Genomic DNA, 20,415 nt, shown 5'->3' on the forward strand with positions numbered 1-20,415 from the left:
CCTTAAACAATTGATATTTTATCGTCTTTGTGTTTGTCTTAGATCAAAGTATATTTTTTTAATTAATTAAATTTACAAATAGTGCCTCACAGCGTGAAGCGCGGGTCAATTAACTAGTATATATATAAAGGCAGGACATAGGCTCAGGGATGTGGCACTCTCCTAGCTTAGAATCTCTATTTTTCTTTATCCTCAAATTTTTGCCTTTATTCTATATTTTAAATTAGTAAAAAAACAAATTGATTATATCTGTTCGGAATGAATGAAACGTTGCTACAAATGAAAAAATGGAACTGTTGTTACATCCTTCTAAAAGAAACAATGAAACGTTTCCACAATTGAAAATATAAAACTGTTACGATTGTTGAAACATTTAGTGATAATTAAAGTAACAATTAAGGAGCAACACCAGCCGTTTTCCACTTCACATTCTATCTTCCATCCATATTAACGTTCGTTTCAATCAACTACTGTAGTTCACCACCAACACGAGGCAACATCGAGAGCCAATAACAGGACCCGGCACTTTTGTAACCCCCCCAAAAAAAAAATTGGAACCAAACTAGCCCATCAAAAAAAAAAAAAAAAAAAACTAGGCTTCACGCACAGATTCTGTGCGTGAAACCCCTACAAAAACCGATCCCATTTCCAGCATACTCTTCTCTTTCATTTCCTCCATTTCACCCTTTCAACACACTTTTGCACTCCCAAAAACATATCTCAAAGTTTTGAAACTTCAAAGTTTGCTATACAACCCAATATTTGTGAATGCAGTTATTAATGTAAACTAAAAACATCAAAGACCCAAGATAATCCGGGTCGCCGTTTTTGGCGTTGTAAAGTGCCCGATGTAAATGTTTTTACATTTTTTAGTATTTTTTTTTCACATTATCCATATATTTTACTTTAAAAAACTGATTTTCTTGTAATGTTTATAGGATATGGGCAGTTGCAAACACTTTCGGTGGGAAGATAGCATTCACGTGGATAAAACGGTGGCGATGAAGTTTAAAAATCCACTTTTTGATAGGGATACCGCGAAGTTGGACTCACAATTTAAGCTTGTGGAAGCTGAAGAAAAGATTGAACTTTTGGAGGTCTTGCTCACCGGTTCCCAAAAAAAAAGGAATTTCGCTGAAGGCTAAACTTAGAGAGGCTCAACATGAGAAAATAGCTTTGAAAGAAAAACTTAAATTGTGGAAGATCATTTGTGCTATCTTGTTGTTGTTCATTATTTATATGTATTTTGTTTATTAAGTTTAATATTTCTATGGATTATGTTTTTTACTAGTTGTACCTTTTCCCCTATAATGTAATCCGCACCCTTTATGTACTAATTTATTTGTGTTTCTTTGTTAAGTTGTCAATTAATAATAGACATTAACAATAAACTTTGAAGAATTAAAAAAATGTCAAACTAATTCAAATTTATCACTTCATCATAAAATAAAAATACAAAGTGACAGCCTTAGTCCCAAACTTGACCCATAATCTAAGACAGTGAGCCTAAATAGACCCTAATCGTCATTAGAATATTAGCGATCACTTAACACACATCTTTTTTAAGGAGATGTTAGTTCTCTACCGGTTGATGATGCTTGTTCTTCGGCCAACTTTAGCATGTAAAATCTACAATGTCTTGCCAGCATTCTGTTGTTTTCTTTTCTAATCCTTTGTACGGCAAGCTCGCAAGTTGCTGGACCTACTCGAGGCATGGTTATTGAGTACCTTGTTGGGATTGGAGCGTTGAGATTTTCCAAGTCATAAACAAGACGTTCTGATTCGGCAATCAGATGTGACCATTCTCGGCGTAAACCGCAATAATATTCTCGTGGATCTAAATATTTCACACTGCAGAAATCATCATTACGCATTATAAGAAAGTGGGGATTTAGCTCGTCTAGTTTGAAATCACTGGTATCACTCGAAAAACTGCTATGATTTGAACTCTCATCATCACTGCTATTTGGTTTTTTTGGAAGGAGTAAATACCAAGCTGAGTTTCTACTACTCGACTTGAATACGTTGTAGTCTAATAACAAAAACAAGGGGATACTTATATAGTTGCAAACCCCCAAGTACCCTCGGGGGGAGGGGGGTCTTTATGACCCTGCCTACTTACCTTATTACAAGAAAAATATTAATCTTTATCGGACATTTCACAGTCCGAATCTCACTTGGATCTAAATCTTGTGCTATCATGTATACCATATTCTACCCTATGGTAATGTATTTGCATCCGATTGTTCTCTTCGCGAAAACGATATATTAAGAGCAAAATTAAAATCTTGTGGAGTTCCGCGAGGCATTGACATAGCACCTTTTTTTGGGCCTTTAAGCCCTACTGAAGCTAACTTTTGCTCCAGTGCTTCAGCCTCCCTAACACGCCAATTCCACTCGTCTCTCATTGTTTTATTGTATTCTTGACTGAATCTTTTGTTAGGGTTATATGAGTAATGAAAATCATCATCATCTAGTTCCCATGTCCGACCCATTGCTTCAAATATGTTTGCCGAGATAAAACTTGTAATAGAATAAAGATTACCGAATTGGGTGTTGAATGTCATGATAACTCGTTTTAAAGTGAATATTAGTTGTTTGTCAATCATGTTATATATAGTACTGCATTTTTTGACCGTTTATTTGAGTTTAATTCATATTACGCAACGTTTCAATGCGCAATAGAACATGATTTGATAACACATCATGCATGCCCATTTCAGCTTTTTAATGATACGTAAAGGACCGATTTGACAATACAATGTTGTATTTTTTTTTACCGTTTATTTAAATTTAATTCATATTACGTAATGTTTCAATGCGCAACAGAACATGATTTGACAATACATCATGCATGCCAATTTCAGTTTTTTTATGACATGTAAAGGACCGATTTAACAATACAATGCTACATTTTTTGACCGTTTATTTGAATTTAATTCATATTACGCAACGTTTCAATGCGCAATAAAGCATGATTTGACAACACATCATGCATGCCGATTTCAGCTTTTTATGACACGTAAAGGACCGATTAGACAATAAATGCTGTATTTTTTTACCGTTTATTTGAATTTAATTCATATTACGCAATGTTTCAATGCGCAATAGAACATGATTTGACAACACATCATGTATGCCGATTTCAGCTTTTTTATGACACGTAAAGGACCGATTTGACAATAAATGCTGCATTTTTGACCATTTATTTGAATTTAATTCATATTACGCAATGTTTCAATGCGCAATAGAACATGATTTGACAACACATCATGCATGCCGATTTCAATCTTTTTATGACACGTAAAGGACCGATTTGATAATACAATGCTGCATTTGTTGACCGGTTATTTGAATTTAATTCATATTACACAATATTTCAATGTTCAATAGGGGTCAATATGAATCTATTTAAGAAGAATGTTGGACGAGGTAAAAACTCATCCATTTCATAAGTTTAAGTCTCTTAATTCATTAAAAAAAAAAACAAAGTTCCTACAAAAAATGGCGCAAGATATTCCACTAGTTAAGGTTTCAATACATTGTGATGGTATTATCCTTGATGACAATAGTACAGTTCGTTACAATAAAAGACCAAATGTTCGTATTAAATGTCCACTTGAAAAGTCTTATGAATCACTAGTCACTTACATATATGAAAAAATGAAGGTTAGTACAGATGAGTATGAAATCTCTATAACAGGCAGACATCCACAATCAGTTTCCAATAGTATAGTTCTTTATGGTAGGCATTATATCAATGATGATTCTTTAAGGGATTATTTGAATGCGCCAGAAGAATTAAAACATTTAGTCTCCCTTAATGTTCTTGAGATGTATGTTGAAAAGATACCCCGAGAGGTCCCGCATGAACAGCCCAGTCAAGCTAGCACGTATGGAGATTTTAGTTCTTACGGGGGTATATATTTTGAGTGTCCAGGTGCCGCTGGAAAATCTTACCCAACAATTAAATCATACTTGGTAAATATGCATTCTTATATTATTATTTTATGCAGTAGCACGTGTTTATTGTATGTATTGGTAAATAACCATTTTTAAATCTTTGTAGGGGTTATAGACCTGATACGAGTAATATTGAGCAATCATCTCAATTTAGTGAAGGAACTCATTATTATCAAAACTCTCAGTTCAATGGAGTTGATTATTATAATAATTTTTAGTTCGGTACAGCTGATTATTATCAAAACTTGCCAATGGTATCAACTGTGGATAAAAGGCAGTCCTCTCAGTTTGGTGGAGTTGATCATTCTCCACACCATGTTCATTATCAATATGTGTAGGTTCATCACCTTGATGTTAAATTATATATATATATATATATATATATGTATATATGTATATAATTTAACAATTTGGAATTTAACATATGCTTTTTATCGTGTAGGAGAAGACCTTTCGTAGATGGCGTTGATTGTCCAAGTTATGTGGATACATCAGAGAATGATGGTGATGAACCAGCTAATAATACAGAGGTAACCGATGATGAAGATAGTGAAGGGGATAAAGAAGATACGCATTTTAGGCCCCAGAAGCAACCAGAACCAACTCACCACCACATACCACCTCCGATGGTGGAAAATCCAATTCCTGACAGCCTAATGCAGTGGCATTCTAACTATATTCCATATCTTGATAGTCTTCAAGGTGGTGAGGATGCATTTGTCTTCACAAGAGATGATGATCAAAGTCGCCAAAAAACGTGGATTGACCCAAAAAATCCCATAATTGATGAATGCGTCCTTGCAAAGGGAATGCAGTTCACATAAAAAAAGATGTTGCAACGGGCTGTCAAAATGTATTGTATAAAGGATATGAGGTATTTTAAGATTGATGACTCAAACAAATCGGTATGGAGGCTGATTTGTAAGCGACATAATCAAGGCTGTCGGTGGTTGCTTCGAGGAATTGCTAAGCCTGATGGTCTGTGGGAAATCACAAAATTCCACCCAAAGCACACTTGTGATATGGGACAAAGTCGAGAAGATCATTTTAATTTAGGCCAAAGTCATAGATGGACCCCTGAACTTGTCATGATTTTTCATTTAGACCCCTTAACTGAAACGTTGACCATCTGGACCCTCGAACATAAGATAAAATGTGTCATTTGAACCCCTCGTGCAAGCTGGGCACACGCGTGCAGTGCACTTCTTTAAACAGATCGTGAGTTACCAAATTTTTTCTTTTTTAAAAATTTCTAATCATTAAAATTCATTTTAACAAAAACTCTATTTTAAAATCTATTTAACTAATTAAAAAAATTGAAAAACTCAAACCATCCTCTCCGATAACCCACTTCGCCGTCGCCATCGCCACTGCCGTTGCCGCCTCCGCCGCTACTCCACTTCAAAATCTATTTAAATAAATCTCCGAAAAAAAAAACGACACCATTTTTTTAATTATTTAAATAGATTTTGAAGCGGCGGCGGCGGCAGTGATGGGGGCGGCGGAGGCAGCAGCGGCAGTGGCAGCTGCGATATGGGCTATCGGAGAGGATGGGTTTAGTTTTTCAGATTTTTTTAAAATTATTTAAATAGATTTTAAAATTAATTTTTCTTAATTTTTTTTTTTGCTGTCATGGCTTATTTTTATCGGTCTATTTTTCCATGTCACTGCAAGTGGACTGCACCCGTGTACCCAGCTGGCACGAGGGGTTCAAATGGCACATTTTATTTTATATTTGAGGGTCCATATGGTTAAAGTTTCAGTTAAGGGGTCTAAATGAAAAATCAGGACAAGTTAAGGGGTCCATCTATGACTTTGGCCTATTAATTTATATATAAACATGATTTCTCATGTGTTACTTAAACATATTGATGAAACTCCAAGATAACTTATCTGACCGTTTATCTTATATATCTTATAGCAATTAAAATATCATTGCTAAATGTTGTTTGTTTAAACTTATGCAGGATGCCTATCAAAACTTGTATTAGCATGGTCCACTCAAAATATGGTAAAATCATAAGCAAGAGAAAGGGATTTCTCGAGCGTAGACGTGCTTTTTGAGATGATCTTCGGAACTTGGGAATCCTCTTTTCAGGCGTTGCCGGGGTATATGGCGGCTCTCAAACATGCTTATTCTGGCATTGTTGTACAGTGGAGGCTTTTAGAGGGCAGAATGCTTGACTTCGCCTTTTGGGCATTCAAACTAAGTATTGATGGTTTTGCTCACTGTCGGAGTGTAATATCGATAGATGGGACGCATGTATATGGCCGATATGACATTAAGCTCCTAATTACAGTAGGTATGGATGCCAATAGGTCAATATTCCCTCTAGCTTTCTCAATTGTCGCCAACAAGAGAAACAAGACATGGGGGATGTTCTTGACTCACCTACAAACTCATGTCATTAAGGGTCGTCAAGGCATATGTGTACTGTCAGATCGTCATAAAGGCATATGCGTACTCTGGAAGGGTGGTAGCCTCCACATGCTTACCATCGATATTGTTTAAAGCACGTAAAGTCTATTTTGCAAACAAAGTTTGAAAATAGCACTGTAAACAAATTGATGTGAGGGGCTACGATGCAACATCAACAAAGAAAATGGGCTGCAAAAATGGAGCTGCTAAGGGAAGTGAGTGAAGAGGCATATGTTTGGTTGATGAAATTAGAAGTTGAAAAATGGACTTTTTATGCTGATGGAAGAAGGAGATGGGGCATGCTCACAAAGAACAGCTCGGAGTCTTTCAATGGACTCCTCAAATCTACTCGAGGACTACCTGTCACCGCAATGGTAAGACTAACTTTCAGGAAGGTCGTGGAGCAAATTTGCAGATAGGACAAGGTAGGCCAGAGCCATATTAGCTGAGGACGGAACATGGATGCCAAAGCCCGACAAAAAGATGGAGCACTATAGAAGAAAGGCAGAGGGTCACCAAATGACCGAGTATAACGTCGCTCAACGAGTGTATGAAGTTACAACGGGTTATTGTGACGACAAAGGAGGAAACAAACATATCGTTACTGAGCGTACAAAATCATGCACTTGATCGAATGGCCAGAAATGTAACTGATTATGTGGCAGAGGAATATAAGATCGTAAAATACCTTAAAGCATATTCCAGTAACTTCTATCCCCTTAGTGATCAAGCTTATTGGCCAGTCGCGTCGTTTTCTATGATTGCGAACAAGAACCATATCCGTAAATTGTGAGGGGGGGGGGGGGGGGGGGAAGCTAACCTGTTATCACAATCAAATAGATGTTAGCGAAAAGACTTACTCTTTTGGGCATGACAAGCGTTCATTGTAACACCCGTAAACTTGAAATAGGTGTGAATATGTAAAAATCTAGTATTAAGATTATATTTTATCTATATGAATCCATTATTGATGAATTCGGATGGAGTATGGTCGTTTTGAAGTCAAACCAGCTAGTGAAGTTCTTAAGGGCTCTTAAATTCGCCTAAGTTTTGGTGGGTCTGTCTTCTGGGCGATTTTCATGAAAATGTGTTACGAATTTGGAAAAACTTCCTTGATGAAAGTTGTATAACTTTGAAATATCTTTCAAAAGGTAGGTTGCCCAGCCCAAACAAAGTTGCGTACAAAAATTTATGCCCATTTTACTGAAGCCTATCTTCGCTGAAAATTTTGCCTGTGTTACGGTGAGACGTTACGGACCGTAACACTTGTTACGGGCCATAACATGAACCGTAACGTCTCAAAAATTTCCAAAAACTCTCTGAAAATTTTCACTAAGGGACGGTCCAAAGAACGGTCCGTAACACGAAGGACGGTCCGTCCTTCAGAGGCGTCCTTTGACACGTTTTCACCAGAAAAATATAAATAGGACACTTGTTTTGTTTATTCCTCCACTTCCTAAACAACCCTAAGTACGAGAATCATTCCCCCAAGTCTTCAAATCAAAGGTAAGGGCATCCTTAACATTACTAATTCATTCTAACATCAAACCCATAATTCTTAACATGATTTTTGTGACCAAAACTTAGGGTTTGCAACATAATTCTTCCCAAAGTAATTCAAGCTACGGTGGTGTTCTTCATTAGAAAAGTGATTTGTTAAATCTTGTTTAACAAATTAAGGTATGTCCCTCTTTTAAAAACCTTATTATGGATATATGTCTTTTTCTCAAAAGTTCTTTATTGAATAAAAGGGGTGAACTTCTCATACAAAACCCTAATGTATGTCTCTTTAAAAATAAAATCCTTTTTAAATATAAAGGTGATTTATATGTCTCTTTTGAAAATCCTTTTTGACTATGAAGGTGATTTGTATGTCTCCCTTTTAAAAAAAAAATTATTGTGATCGGTATGTCTCTTTAAAAAATAAAATCCTTTTTGAATATAAAGTTAATTTATATGTCTCTTTTGCAAACTCCCTTGAAAGATTGATTCTTTATAAAAGCATGTTTTGAATGATATGATGAATTGGTTTTACACTCTTGAAATTTATTACATTTTTTGATTAATGGTTAATGTGCGTGAGGGGACAAGCCCAACATTAAACCTAGATTGTATTATCCTCTGTATAGGTATATGAAATCATAATCATTTTCTTCTATAAGAGATGCTTAATGGTTAATTGTTGGTATTGATGATTTTATAAAGGAACTATGACAAAGGAATCTTGTTTAAAGAAGTGGAAACGTTTTCAAGATTATCTATGAAACTATGGATTTTCATAATGGCATAATGAAACTTAATGGTAAATGGTGATGTGATTTGGCTTTTATGCTATGAACTCTGTTGATGTGATTTTGCCTAGCCATTCGGGAGGATGAGTGGTCGCCGAGGATTTCATATTCCGGTGTATATATGTCTAGCTACTCAGGAGAAAGGGTAGTCACTATAGATCCTAGTGCGGTAATTGCCTAGCCATTCGGGAGGAGGAGTGGCCACTACCGGGTTCGCTACCCAGGGTGTGATTTAAGCCTAGCTATTCGGGGGAGAAGGATAGCCACCGCTGGGTTTGCTACCTGTATGCCTAGCTATTCGGGAGGAAGGATAGTCACCGCGTACTACATAGTCCGGTGTGATCTATGCCTAGCTATTCGAGAGGAAGGATAGCCACCGCGTATTACATAGTCCGGCTTGATTTATGTCTAGCTATTCGGGAGGAAGGATAGCCACCGAGAATTATATGTTCCGGTGTGGTGCGCTATGCGCGATATGATTGATTCTTGGGCCTGTATTGGCATGTGTGACATTCTTATTCTCTCATGGAACTGTTGTTGACAATCATAATTGATTAAAAAGGCATATTTGAAGTTGTAACTTGACAAGAGGATTTATAAATGGGTTTTGATAATTCTTATTGAGGTACATATGCTGAATACCTGTTTTTATATTGATTAATGGCTTTGTAAACTGTTTAACAAATGATATTAAGAATCATAAAGTGGAATGACTGTTTTTATGTTATCTTTTCAGAACTGATTTCTTTATCTATTATTATATTTTATTTTTATAATACTTGTTGTCCCTGAGGCACTCACTGAGTATGAAAGTACTCAGGCATACTATTGTTGTTTTTGATGGTATGTTACGTAACGGAGAAGAGCAGGTTCGTGATACTCTCGACGCTTAGGAGAACTTGTTACTGCTATTGATTTGGTGATCCCACATCCTTGTTCGTGGGGTACTTCCTGTTTCATTTATTACTCTAGATTTTCGGGCTGCGTCCTGAAGTTAGATGATGGTTGTGTCTCTTAGAAGCTCCATAGATAGTCGTCAGAATTGTGGGGTAGATTGTCAAAGTCTCGTACGACTTAATGGGTGTTTGCCACGTTTATGACTATTACTTATATTAGACTTCCGCTGATTTAATTCATGATTTGTTACATTTAATTTATAAATTGTTGGAGGCAAATGTTGAACCTGGCGGGTTCAAGTATTATTATTATTGTGTTGTTTAGGTTCTTCCGATGTTGTTCATGACATCGGATGTCGGTCACGTCTAGGGTGGGGTTTTGGGGCGTGACATTCATGTGGCCAAAACTCCCGTGGTGGCAGCACATCTGGAAGTAGAAGAGTGTCTAGAACTTGATTTGTTTTTTAAGTCTATTGTAATTTAATGATGCATTCCGTTGCTAATGGAATGAAATATTTTTCAATTATTATGAACCTCTCATATTGGATGAATTATATTTAAATATTATATTTATTTTTACACATTCAAAAGGTGCGGATTGCACAATACAATAACAAAATAAAATAGACATAAAAGAGAAAGAAAAAAAATTAATACAAAGCAGAGTAATTTTTTCTTTTCTATCTTTCTTGAACCAAAAAAGTACTTTCATAGTTTTGAGAGTAAAACAAAAGAGATTAATCAAAATCCTTTAAAATATGAAACTTAAACCTAAATATAACAAGTTTTCAAATGTACTTCGGAGCACTTTACAACCCCTAAAACGACGATCCAAATGTATATGTACACTTGATGTAACGAGCCGATATTATTGTACGCTAAAAAAATATTAAGTTCTATATTAAATATTTATATTCCGGTGTTTTGAAACGTGACTAATCTTCGGTCAAAGTATGAAAAAAAACCTTAATTTTGAGTTTAATTTCCAAAGAATAAAGGTTGGGGTCGGTTTTTGGTAGGGGTTTCACCCACAGAATTTATGTGTGAAAGGACCAAAGTGTAAATGTACACTTTGGCCCTTTCACGCATAGATTCTAAAGCCTAGTTTGTTTCTTTTTTTTTTAATGGGTTAGTTTGATTCCAATTTTTTTTTTTTTTTGAGTGGCGGGCTCCCAATAACAGGGACCATAGGTTGTTGTTCCAGGAAAGAACATAAGAGAACAAAAGAAGTTGATTGTGTACTGTTAAAGCAGAGGGAAAACAAAGTTCATGAAGAAAAGAGTCACTACAAGAAAAAATATAGTTGGCAACAATATTTTTTTTGTTGCCATAGATTGATTATTGTTGCAAAAGGCACTTTTGACAACTTTTGTGAGGACCCACAGCTGGGCCTTGGTGAGAGTCGTCTCCTTCGGGAGAACAAAAGGCCTGAGGTCACGGGTTCGAAGCTCTGCAGGGCGCAGCGAACTGTTGTGATTTCACTGCTACAATACCTGAGTATGTCATGACAAGTCATGGTGTCCAGTTGTAAGGGGCTGGCACAAGGGTTCACAGTATGGCCAAGGCCCAGCTGTGGGTCCTCACAACTTTTTTTTTTATTGCGTAGACTTTTTCCAACGGCTGTTATTGCAACAACTTTTTTTGTGTTGCCAAAAGTACTTTTTGCAACAATAATCAATACTATGGCAACAAAATTAAATTCTTTGGCAACAAAAAAGTTCATTTGCCAACAATAAAACTAAGTTATTTCCAAATATAAAAAAATTTGTTGCCATTTATATACTTTCTTGTAGTGATATTGTATAAGATTTATTTCTTTTTCCCTCTCTCACTTTCAAAATTTGTGCATTTATGTAATTCGTTTTATCTGTGTAAGTCTCATGAACAGATAGCATGTTTTTTCCAATGAAATTCTCTTGATTGTTTGGGTTTGAAATTTATATGCGATTTGGGTATTGTCTTAATTAATAACATGGTAAAGATTAAAAGAAAAACAACTATCAATTACTTTTCATTTTGGAAACATAAGTAAAGAGAAAAAAGTACACTTGAGTGATGACAACAAAAATTTTCTACGAACATAAATCTTATGTCATACCGAATGCGAAAGACTGAAAACATGCAAACGATCGATATACATCAAACGCTATCAATTTTAAGTACTCTAACGTCAATGGAGGAGAGAAACTACGACTGGAATTGAAGAATTAATATCCTAAAGGAGTAGAATTTACGCTGAACAACCTTCACATAAACTTAAAAGTGTAGCTTCTAAATCTTTGATTTTTAATATGGTGATACAACATTTTCGTCTTTTACTATCCCCTATTTGTTTGAGGTGTGTGTTTTAGTATCTATAAGTTTAAAGATAAAAGTCTTTAAATGATACGAGGATTTATCGAGAGAAATAAGTTAGTATTGAAATTTTATCTTATTATAAGGTGGGAAACGAATCATTTCTGGAATTCTTAAGGAGAGAGAAGAGTTACGAGTTGCAAATTTTGATCTTGGTATGATCGGGATTGGTGATTTTTTTCTTTTTCTTTTGCATACTAAATAAAAGGGAATATTAACTGCTATAAGCTTACTTTTAAGTTCTTGAAGTAGAAATATATTTAAACAAGAAATAATGGCGAATGAAAGCAGGAAGAAAGCTTGATAGACGAAAGAAATGGAGACGACAACGTCATTAGCACAATTTATATTAATGACTAAAGTTGATTCATTTATATAAAAATTTCTTTAGCACTTTAATTTTATTACCATCTTATTCCTTCTTCTATCAGTATGAGATGTTCTAAACTTTTCCTTTAATTTAGATTGAAATATACTTCGAAATTAAGACAAGACAATACATTTTCCGATCCTTTCATTTAGGGCCTGTTTGGAAAGCCACCCAGGTAATTGGAATTGGATGTAATTGGGTGTAATTACACAGTTTGGCCTGTTTGTTTGACCACGTAATTACACAGTTAGGTGGGAATTGGGTGTAATTGACAGGGTGTAATTACACTCTCCAATTCTCAAGGGGGGGGGGGGGGGGGGGGGGGCTGAGAATTGGGTGTAATTACACCCTGTAATTACAGAGTTACTTTTTAGTTTATTTATTTTTTATTTTATTTTATTTCTTTTATTTTATTTTATTTTAATTTCTTTGCTTTTATAATTTATTTTTTTATTTCTATTAATTAATTTATTTTTTATTTTTACTTTTTAATTATTTTTATTTTTTAAAATATATTTTTCTTTTTATATTATTTATATTTCATTTCCTTTCTTCTCATTTCCAACCTTTACTTCTTGTGGTTCCATGTAATTGCTCATATTTTTTTATTTTTTTATTTTATTCATTTAGCATAACAGTATTATTATTCTAATTTTTGAAACTACATCTCTTAATATTAGAAAGAATGAGTCATTAACAAACTTGACATATAATGAGTGACGTTATTAAAGTATAATTTCGTTGTGAATGTGGTTATAGACTTATATTTTCCCTTTCTTTTGAATTATAGGAGTATTTACTTATGTTACGTTGAAACTTACTTATGTAATGTTAGAATTTGACATAAGAGTATTATGCTAAAAAAAATTCTTTTGGATTTTGAATTTAGGTTATATTTTTTACTTTAATTTATTTGTTTTAATACTATTGACTTGTTATTTCACATTGCTTGTTATTTATTTTTCACCTATAATTGATAGAATTTTTGTTAAACATTTGAATAATATTGTGGCATTTTTTTTATAAATATTGTTTTTTTCTCAAACATCAAATCCCATGATGTTCTCACAAAAAAAGTATTTATAATCAATTAAAATAAAAATATTATTAATTTGAATTATATATCAACTATTTTTTACAATATTAGTTACAAATATATGATTATTAATTAACACATTTTCGAGAAATAATGTGTCATTAAATAGTTAATTTAATATCATGTATAAAGGCATATATTTTTTAAATATTAATTTTAAATTTTTTATAGTGAATTTTTATTTTAAAATTAAACTCACTATGTAATTACACTTGTGCAACCAAACAGCACGCTTGTAATTACACTGTAATTACATTATGACAAACAAACAGGTCATTGTAATTACAATACTGTGTAATTACTAGGGTAGTAATTACACCAATTCCAATTACCAGGTGGCTTTCCAAACAGATTAGTTTAGATTGAAACATTTTCAAATATATTAGAAAATCCTTCATAAGAGATAATATATCTTGATCTTAATTTTGAAGTTAAACCTTTTTCCCTACGAGGTGGGTATATATGTCCACTCTCTTATATAGCTTCGAAGAGGTTATAAGATCCACATACCTCTTGCTCTTGCTTTGTTGCTTTTGGATATTAATAGAGGAGATAGCGACCATTGAAGGTGAATTTAAATTAAAAAGAAAAACTTTCTTCCTACTTCATAAATAGTTTCACCTTTTTTCTACCTAAGTTTGCTATCAGATAAATTCGGTACTATTTATAAAAGCTATATAAAAAAATTTGAATTATATTTTGATCAATCTTATGTCTTTAGGTTGCTTTTCAATTTAAAAGTTGTTTTTCATTATAAAACAATTCAAATAACTGTTTAGTTAGATTTTAGTTCTCTTATTACCACGCGAAGCGCGAATATATTGACAGTTTTCAATAATGCTTGGAGCATTTGCATTGTTCTATCAATAATTGTCCTCACCGTAAGTTCTATTATCAGTAAAAACTAATTTAGTTAGAGTCATAGTTGATTATATTTCTTAAAATTAGCCTAACTTTGGTTTTTATTACTAACACCATTTAACAAAAAAAAATCATATAATGTAAGAAATGAATTTATATATCTGCGTTATTTATTCCTCGTTTTGTGGTTTGTGGAGTTATAATTACTCTTTATGATTGATCACTTCCGGTGCCTCTTAATTCTAAGCTTGGGCGTATAAATTCTTCCGGGTTCATTGCATTTTGCACTCCTAACGTGTGCCCTCTTTTGCGATTTGCACCCTATTCTATTTTTTTGAATGATTTGCACCCTAACCTCTTCAATTTCTTGCAAAACGATAAAAACACCATTTTTATAAATTTAGCATGAGGGCAAAATAGGAATACACATAAGAAATCATGAAAATAAAAAAGAAATGACATTATATATAAAAAGAGTTAAAACAATTTTTTTTTTTTGTCTCGTTCCCCTTCCAAATCAAACTATCAGCCACCTAACTTTGCTAAACATTAAGCTAAGAACATTTGCCCATGCTTCACCCACATAGAAAACATCGAAAAACCCCTTGTTAGTTTCATCCTCTTTTCCTGAAAATAGAAAAAGGATCCAAGAACCACATTTTGATTTATTGTTTTGCGTTTGCAGGTATTTTGCTTCTACTATTGACAACAGCAATTGATGTATTAAGACCTCTAGCATGTGGTGACGGATCCAATTTCTGTACTCAACAAACCAATATGTATTTTTGTATTTGGATCTGGCACTAGCATCTATAGGGATTATGGGTACACATTTTACGATTTCACCTATGGGAGCTTATCAATTTGATAAACCAAAACATCAAGCAATGTTTTTTGATGGGTAGATATTCATCTTTTACTTGTGCTGGGCTTTAAGCACCTCGTTCATCGGCTATATCAGTTGCATGATGGGATTTTGGAACGAGGGGGCATAAAAAAAGGGTGGTTTCCTTGGTGGAAAACGTTTCATGATTTCTTATTTGTATTCCTATTTTGCCCTCATGCTAAATTTATAAAAAGTGTGTTTTTATTGTTTTGCAAGAAATTGAAGAGGTGAGGGTGCAAGTCATAAAAAAAATAGAATAGGGTGCAAATCGCAAAAGAGAGCACACGTTAGGGGTGAAAAATGCAATGGATTCCTATGTTGCTAAAGATTCTCTCTTGACAAGCTTAACTTTCTCTCTATTGGAAAAAACTCTCTCCATACAAAACTATTTATTATTTTCTCAACGGTCAAATTAGGGGCATCTGAGCTCCACTCTCCATCTATGGGGCAGCCAGAGGACGCTCCTCCGGCGCGTGAACCAAAACATTTAATAGCCCACATAAACAATCCTACTAATTCTCATGAAATTGCTCTGGAAAAAACCTCCTATGCTAAAACCCTCACCGATCCCTCGGGTTCTATTACGATTATTCGTCAAGAACCTACAAAAGCTAGGAGGACAATTCACAATTGTATGCACGCAGTTATATTCAAATCAAGAGACTACTATGGAATCTTAGCAACTCCATGTAGACTAACTATAGTGGGAAGATTTCTTAAAAGTCATCCTCAAATTGATACAATTAGATCAAGATTTTCTGAGAAATTTTCTCTGAAGGGGACTGTCAATATTGGGGTTTTTGACAATTTCAATATATTTCTTACCTTCACAAACGATGATGATTACACCCAGATCCTATATAAAAGAATGATTGAGATTGAAGAGCTCCAGGTTTGGTTGCAGAGACGGACCCACGATTTCAAATCGGAAGAAGATCTGTCGATTGCACTTGTTTGGGTACTCTTACCAGGTTTACCTTTTCATATGCATAATTGGTAAATTGTTAGTGATGCTAGTAATCCGATAGAACTTGATTTGGCTACTAAGAACATGAATAGATCTAGCATGGCTAAAGTTAGAATGGAATTTGATCCGTTGAAACCTTTGATTACTAGTGTTTGGATAGTGGATGAAGATGAAGATTCCCCTTTAAAAGGATTTACGCAGACTATTAAGTATGAAAACATCCTTAAGTACTGTAGACATTGTAAAAAAAATTGGTCATAACATAGGCAATTGCAGAGTGCTAAAGAAAAAAAAGTAGAGGAAGGGAAAAGGAATGCCATCAAAGCTACTAGGAATAATAATCAGGCTCATCCTAAGTCCAAAGAGGAAACCAATTTCAAACTTGCTCCTACTAATAATAACAATGAAGTTACAGAAATGAAGAACGCTTAACAACACAATCAAAGAGATAGGGACAATCAAATAAAGGGTAGGAACAATGGGTACCATGTGAACCAAAAAAAAAGAAGGCAGAAGTGAACCACCAACAGTTTATAACAGGGAAAGGTTCTACCAAATGGATCGATCCAATTGAACCTATACAATCACTAGCTCACTATAATACCATGCTTCCGGAAAATGCTCCACAATTACCACCAACAGACGTAACAATCTAACTAGGCCAGAACCAAATAGAAAGATAGGTTATAAACATCATCTAAAGAGTTACTAATATCATCTGAGCTTTCCAACCTTCACTGCCAATAATAGAAGAGTTCACACTAACCTTACTCACGCATATGTGGCCCAGGATCCCGTTTTCATATACCATTTCCTCAAAATCAACCATAAGTCCGAAGTATAATCTAAAGAAGTACTATCAAATCAACATACCATCAACAGTCAGCTATCAAGTACAAAATGCACAACCATATGTAAATATGAGATGAATGCAATGCAATGCAGTGATACAAACACGCTTTGGGCAGAAATATCTCGTCGCCTCAACAATCATGATTCATGGGGGACTACTAAGTCTATGTACATGATGTGGTGCACAGCCTGATCCTTTAGCCAATGTTGCGGAACGGGCAACCCGATCCTAGTCAGTGTTGCGGTACGTACAACCCGATCCAAGTAAGTGTGTGGCGCGCAACCCTATCCCAATATATGTATAAATGAGTGTATGCATGATAACAAAGCCAATAAGAATATAAGAATCAATCATGCCACACATGGACACATATCTCAATCACAATATCAATTTCATAACTTTACTTTCCTTTCCAACAAACTCAACATTGACAAATATGTCCTCCAAATCATAAGGCAATGACTAAGCATCAAATCTAGACTCAATCACATGGCGACAAGCCAAAAAATCACAATAAGGCAACAACAATAGAACACAATAAGGCGACAAGCCATAGTCAACAACAATACCAACCTAAGTATTGCATCTCGAACTCCATACCCAAAGGTTTACATGCTTTCTCCAATAATCACTAATTCTACAGAAGATTCGCTAACCGAAGTCTAACCAAAAGGTAAATAAAATCCAAGACCGTACATAACCCACAGAAAGAACTTAACTCATTCATACCGACAACACTCATAGCTAGCAAGGTGACCAATAGGAATAATTTTGCAACAACACACATAACAGTACCAACCTAGAATTAACCAACCCAACTTCTTGTCCGAAGACCTAGACATGCTTTCTTCATTACTTTCTATTGTGCATATATGAGATACTAATTGAAGTCTACTCAAGTAAGCCATAACCTACCTCGAGGCCAAACAGGTGTCACAAACATCCATTTGTCTTCATCTTCTCGTTCTCGAACCATGATTCCCGACAAAGGGTCTAGGGAGGTCAATGAGTCCAAGTGAACATAAGTCAATTTCTAGAATTTGAATACAAGGTTCCACGTTTGTAAATTGTAAGGGTAAAATCGGTATTATTCTGAAGTAGTTTTCCCTAAGTTTTCATAGACTAATAATCTGTATTTTATTGCTAAACTTATCAAACAAGTCTTAAATAAAACTTTTTTCCTTATAAATTCCAATTTCAAGAAATCAAGTTGTGACCCATTTGTAAAACAGAGGAAAGATTAGCATTTGATGTTGGTTTATTTAGCCTAGAATAAGAATCTAGGTGATTAGCTCAAGAATGACATGATTTCAAGTTAAGAATTCCCTTTCTATCAAGCTAGGGTTTGAACAATTTGAAAGCCTCCCTTTTTATTAGATCTAGTAGATAATCTTAGTGAAAGAAGTAATAAATTGGAGAGAGGGTGAAATAAACGGGGTCTAAAGGGGTTACCTTTTCCAAGCATTCATGAGATTTTCTCCCAAAATGTCCCAAATGGCGGCTGAGATGTAAGGGTTTAAGAAAAATGAGGTCAAATATCCCGAAATGGGACTTAAATACCAGGTTTGCTCTGCGATGTCCGTTGTGGCGGACACGCTATTGTGGGAAAACATCCGCAAGGGCGTACTTCTAGGAACAAAGCTCCTCCGCCAGGGATCCACTGGGGTGAGCTCGCAAGTTTTGAGATGGTTGTTGTAGCGAGTAGATCATCACTGGGGCGGACTCGCTGCAACGGTCCAACCCTCGCTGTAGCGATGATCTGGGCCCAGGTGGCCCCACGCGTTTTTTAATTCCTTTCTAGCTCGACTGCGAATCAAATTAAATGAACAATTTTCCCTATGCGACTAACCGTACACCGATTAACGATGCTTTTAGGACACGAATTAAATGGACTTTTAGTGACGGCCGTTAGTAGAGTCCAAAAAGCTATTAAAAGGAAGGACCATTTGAGAATGACAGCACAATGGCAGTGCCTTCAATTTCTGAAAGCGCAAAACATGCGTCTATACTATTACTTTACTATTACTATATATATTCTTTTCTTTTCTACTATTAAAAATAAGAGGGAATGGAGAAGCTTGGGGTCAAAGTGAATTGATCGTTTGCCCTTAATATTTAAATTCATCCCAGCGGTTCTCTTTGTGTAATTTGGTAAGTATTTCAACTTTTGGGGCCTATATACTAGGGCTGAACATAAATACTGAAAATTAAAAAACCGAACCGAATCGAATCGAAACTTCAACAAATCGAACCGAACCGAAACTTCAACAAACCGAACCGAACCGAACTAGTTTGGTGTCCACCTTCAAAAAATCGAAATCGAAATAGCCGAACTGAAGATTGATAAAACTGAACTGAAAAACCGAACACACACCGAAATTTAATACATTACCCAAAAAAATTAAAATAGTCCAGGCACATTAAGTTTAAAGCCAAAAAAACCCAATTGCAACAAGCCCTCTTTTGCATTTGTATCCCTAATTTTCTACTTCAGTTGAGAAAATCAAATATGTTAAGGAAGGCAACTAGGATGTGTCTTTAGGATTAATTTCCTTTATGTGTTTTCTTAATTATTCTTACGGTATGTATATAAGACCTAGTAATCCTATATCATGGTTATAGTTTTCTATTCTTGTATATCCTGTTTTTTTTTTTTATTATTATTTCAATTTATCAGTTTTATGTTTTATTGCTTTTGAAACTATGAATTAGTGTCAAGGGAATCGCTTCTAGTATCATATTAAAAAAACTGAATTGAAAAAATCGAAACCAAACTGAATCGAACTTTAAAAAACCAAAACCGAAAGAACTGAACCGAACTAGTTTGGTTTAGTGTTCAGTGTCCACCTTCAAAAAATCGAATCCAAAATAGCCAAATCAAAATTTGATAAAATCGAACTGAAAATCCGAACGCCCTGCCCTACTTTATACACCCTCAAAAGATGATGTCAGCTGTATGTTTATCTATTTTACTATGCTTTGTCAAGCTGTGGGTCCCACCAAAGTTAGGACAACTGGACTGTTGAGCCTGGCACTTTTTCCTTTAAACTACCAAGTGGCAAACTTGTATAGGTAGTTAGGCACAAATCTATGGTCCCCGTGCAGATAGTAAATTCTTTCTACAGTCCTTTTGCTTGCTTAAATTCTAATAATACCCCTTATTTGGTGTAATATCTTATAGTTTGTAGGACTAAAGTTTTGCTGGGATATACATATTTTAAGTATTAATTGATTCACCAATTATATTAATTTGTAAAAAGTATGGTACCCTATTCAATTAAGTAACTACTCCAACTTGAAGGAATGAAGGTAAAACATTCTAATCCCTTTATTTATGTTGCATAGCGATACAAAAAAATATTCTAATATTTCGAATTTAGATTAGTTTTAAAGTTTCACAAAAACTGTTGCATTACTTTTTTAATTAAAATTATCATAGTGAAATTATAAATTAAGAA

At 34.7% G+C, this 20,415-nt stretch overlaps 1 long non-coding RNA gene and 1 pseudogene across 1 annotated transcript; both read right to left on the minus strand.

The window, feature by feature from the left end:
• Positions 1 to 20,415, minus strand: part of LOC132616758 (1-aminocyclopropane-1-carboxylate oxidase 3-like) — a 51,910-nt pseudogene that overhangs the window by 16,628 nt on the left and 14,867 nt on the right.
• LOC132616759 (uncharacterized) lies at positions 17,551 to 19,137 on the minus strand. Its single transcript, XR_009573391.1, has 2 exons — positions 18,410 to 19,137; positions 17,551 to 17,950 (listed from the first exon to the last, which is right to left on the minus strand). It is a non-coding gene; the product is annotated as an uncharacterized LOC132616759 (long non-coding RNA).

Source organism: Lycium barbarum, chromosome 11, assembly GCF_019175385.1.
Source record: "Lycium barbarum isolate Lr01 chromosome 11, ASM1917538v2, whole genome shotgun sequence".
Lineage (NCBI taxonomy): Eukaryota > Viridiplantae > Streptophyta > Magnoliopsida > Solanales > Solanaceae > Lycium > Lycium barbarum.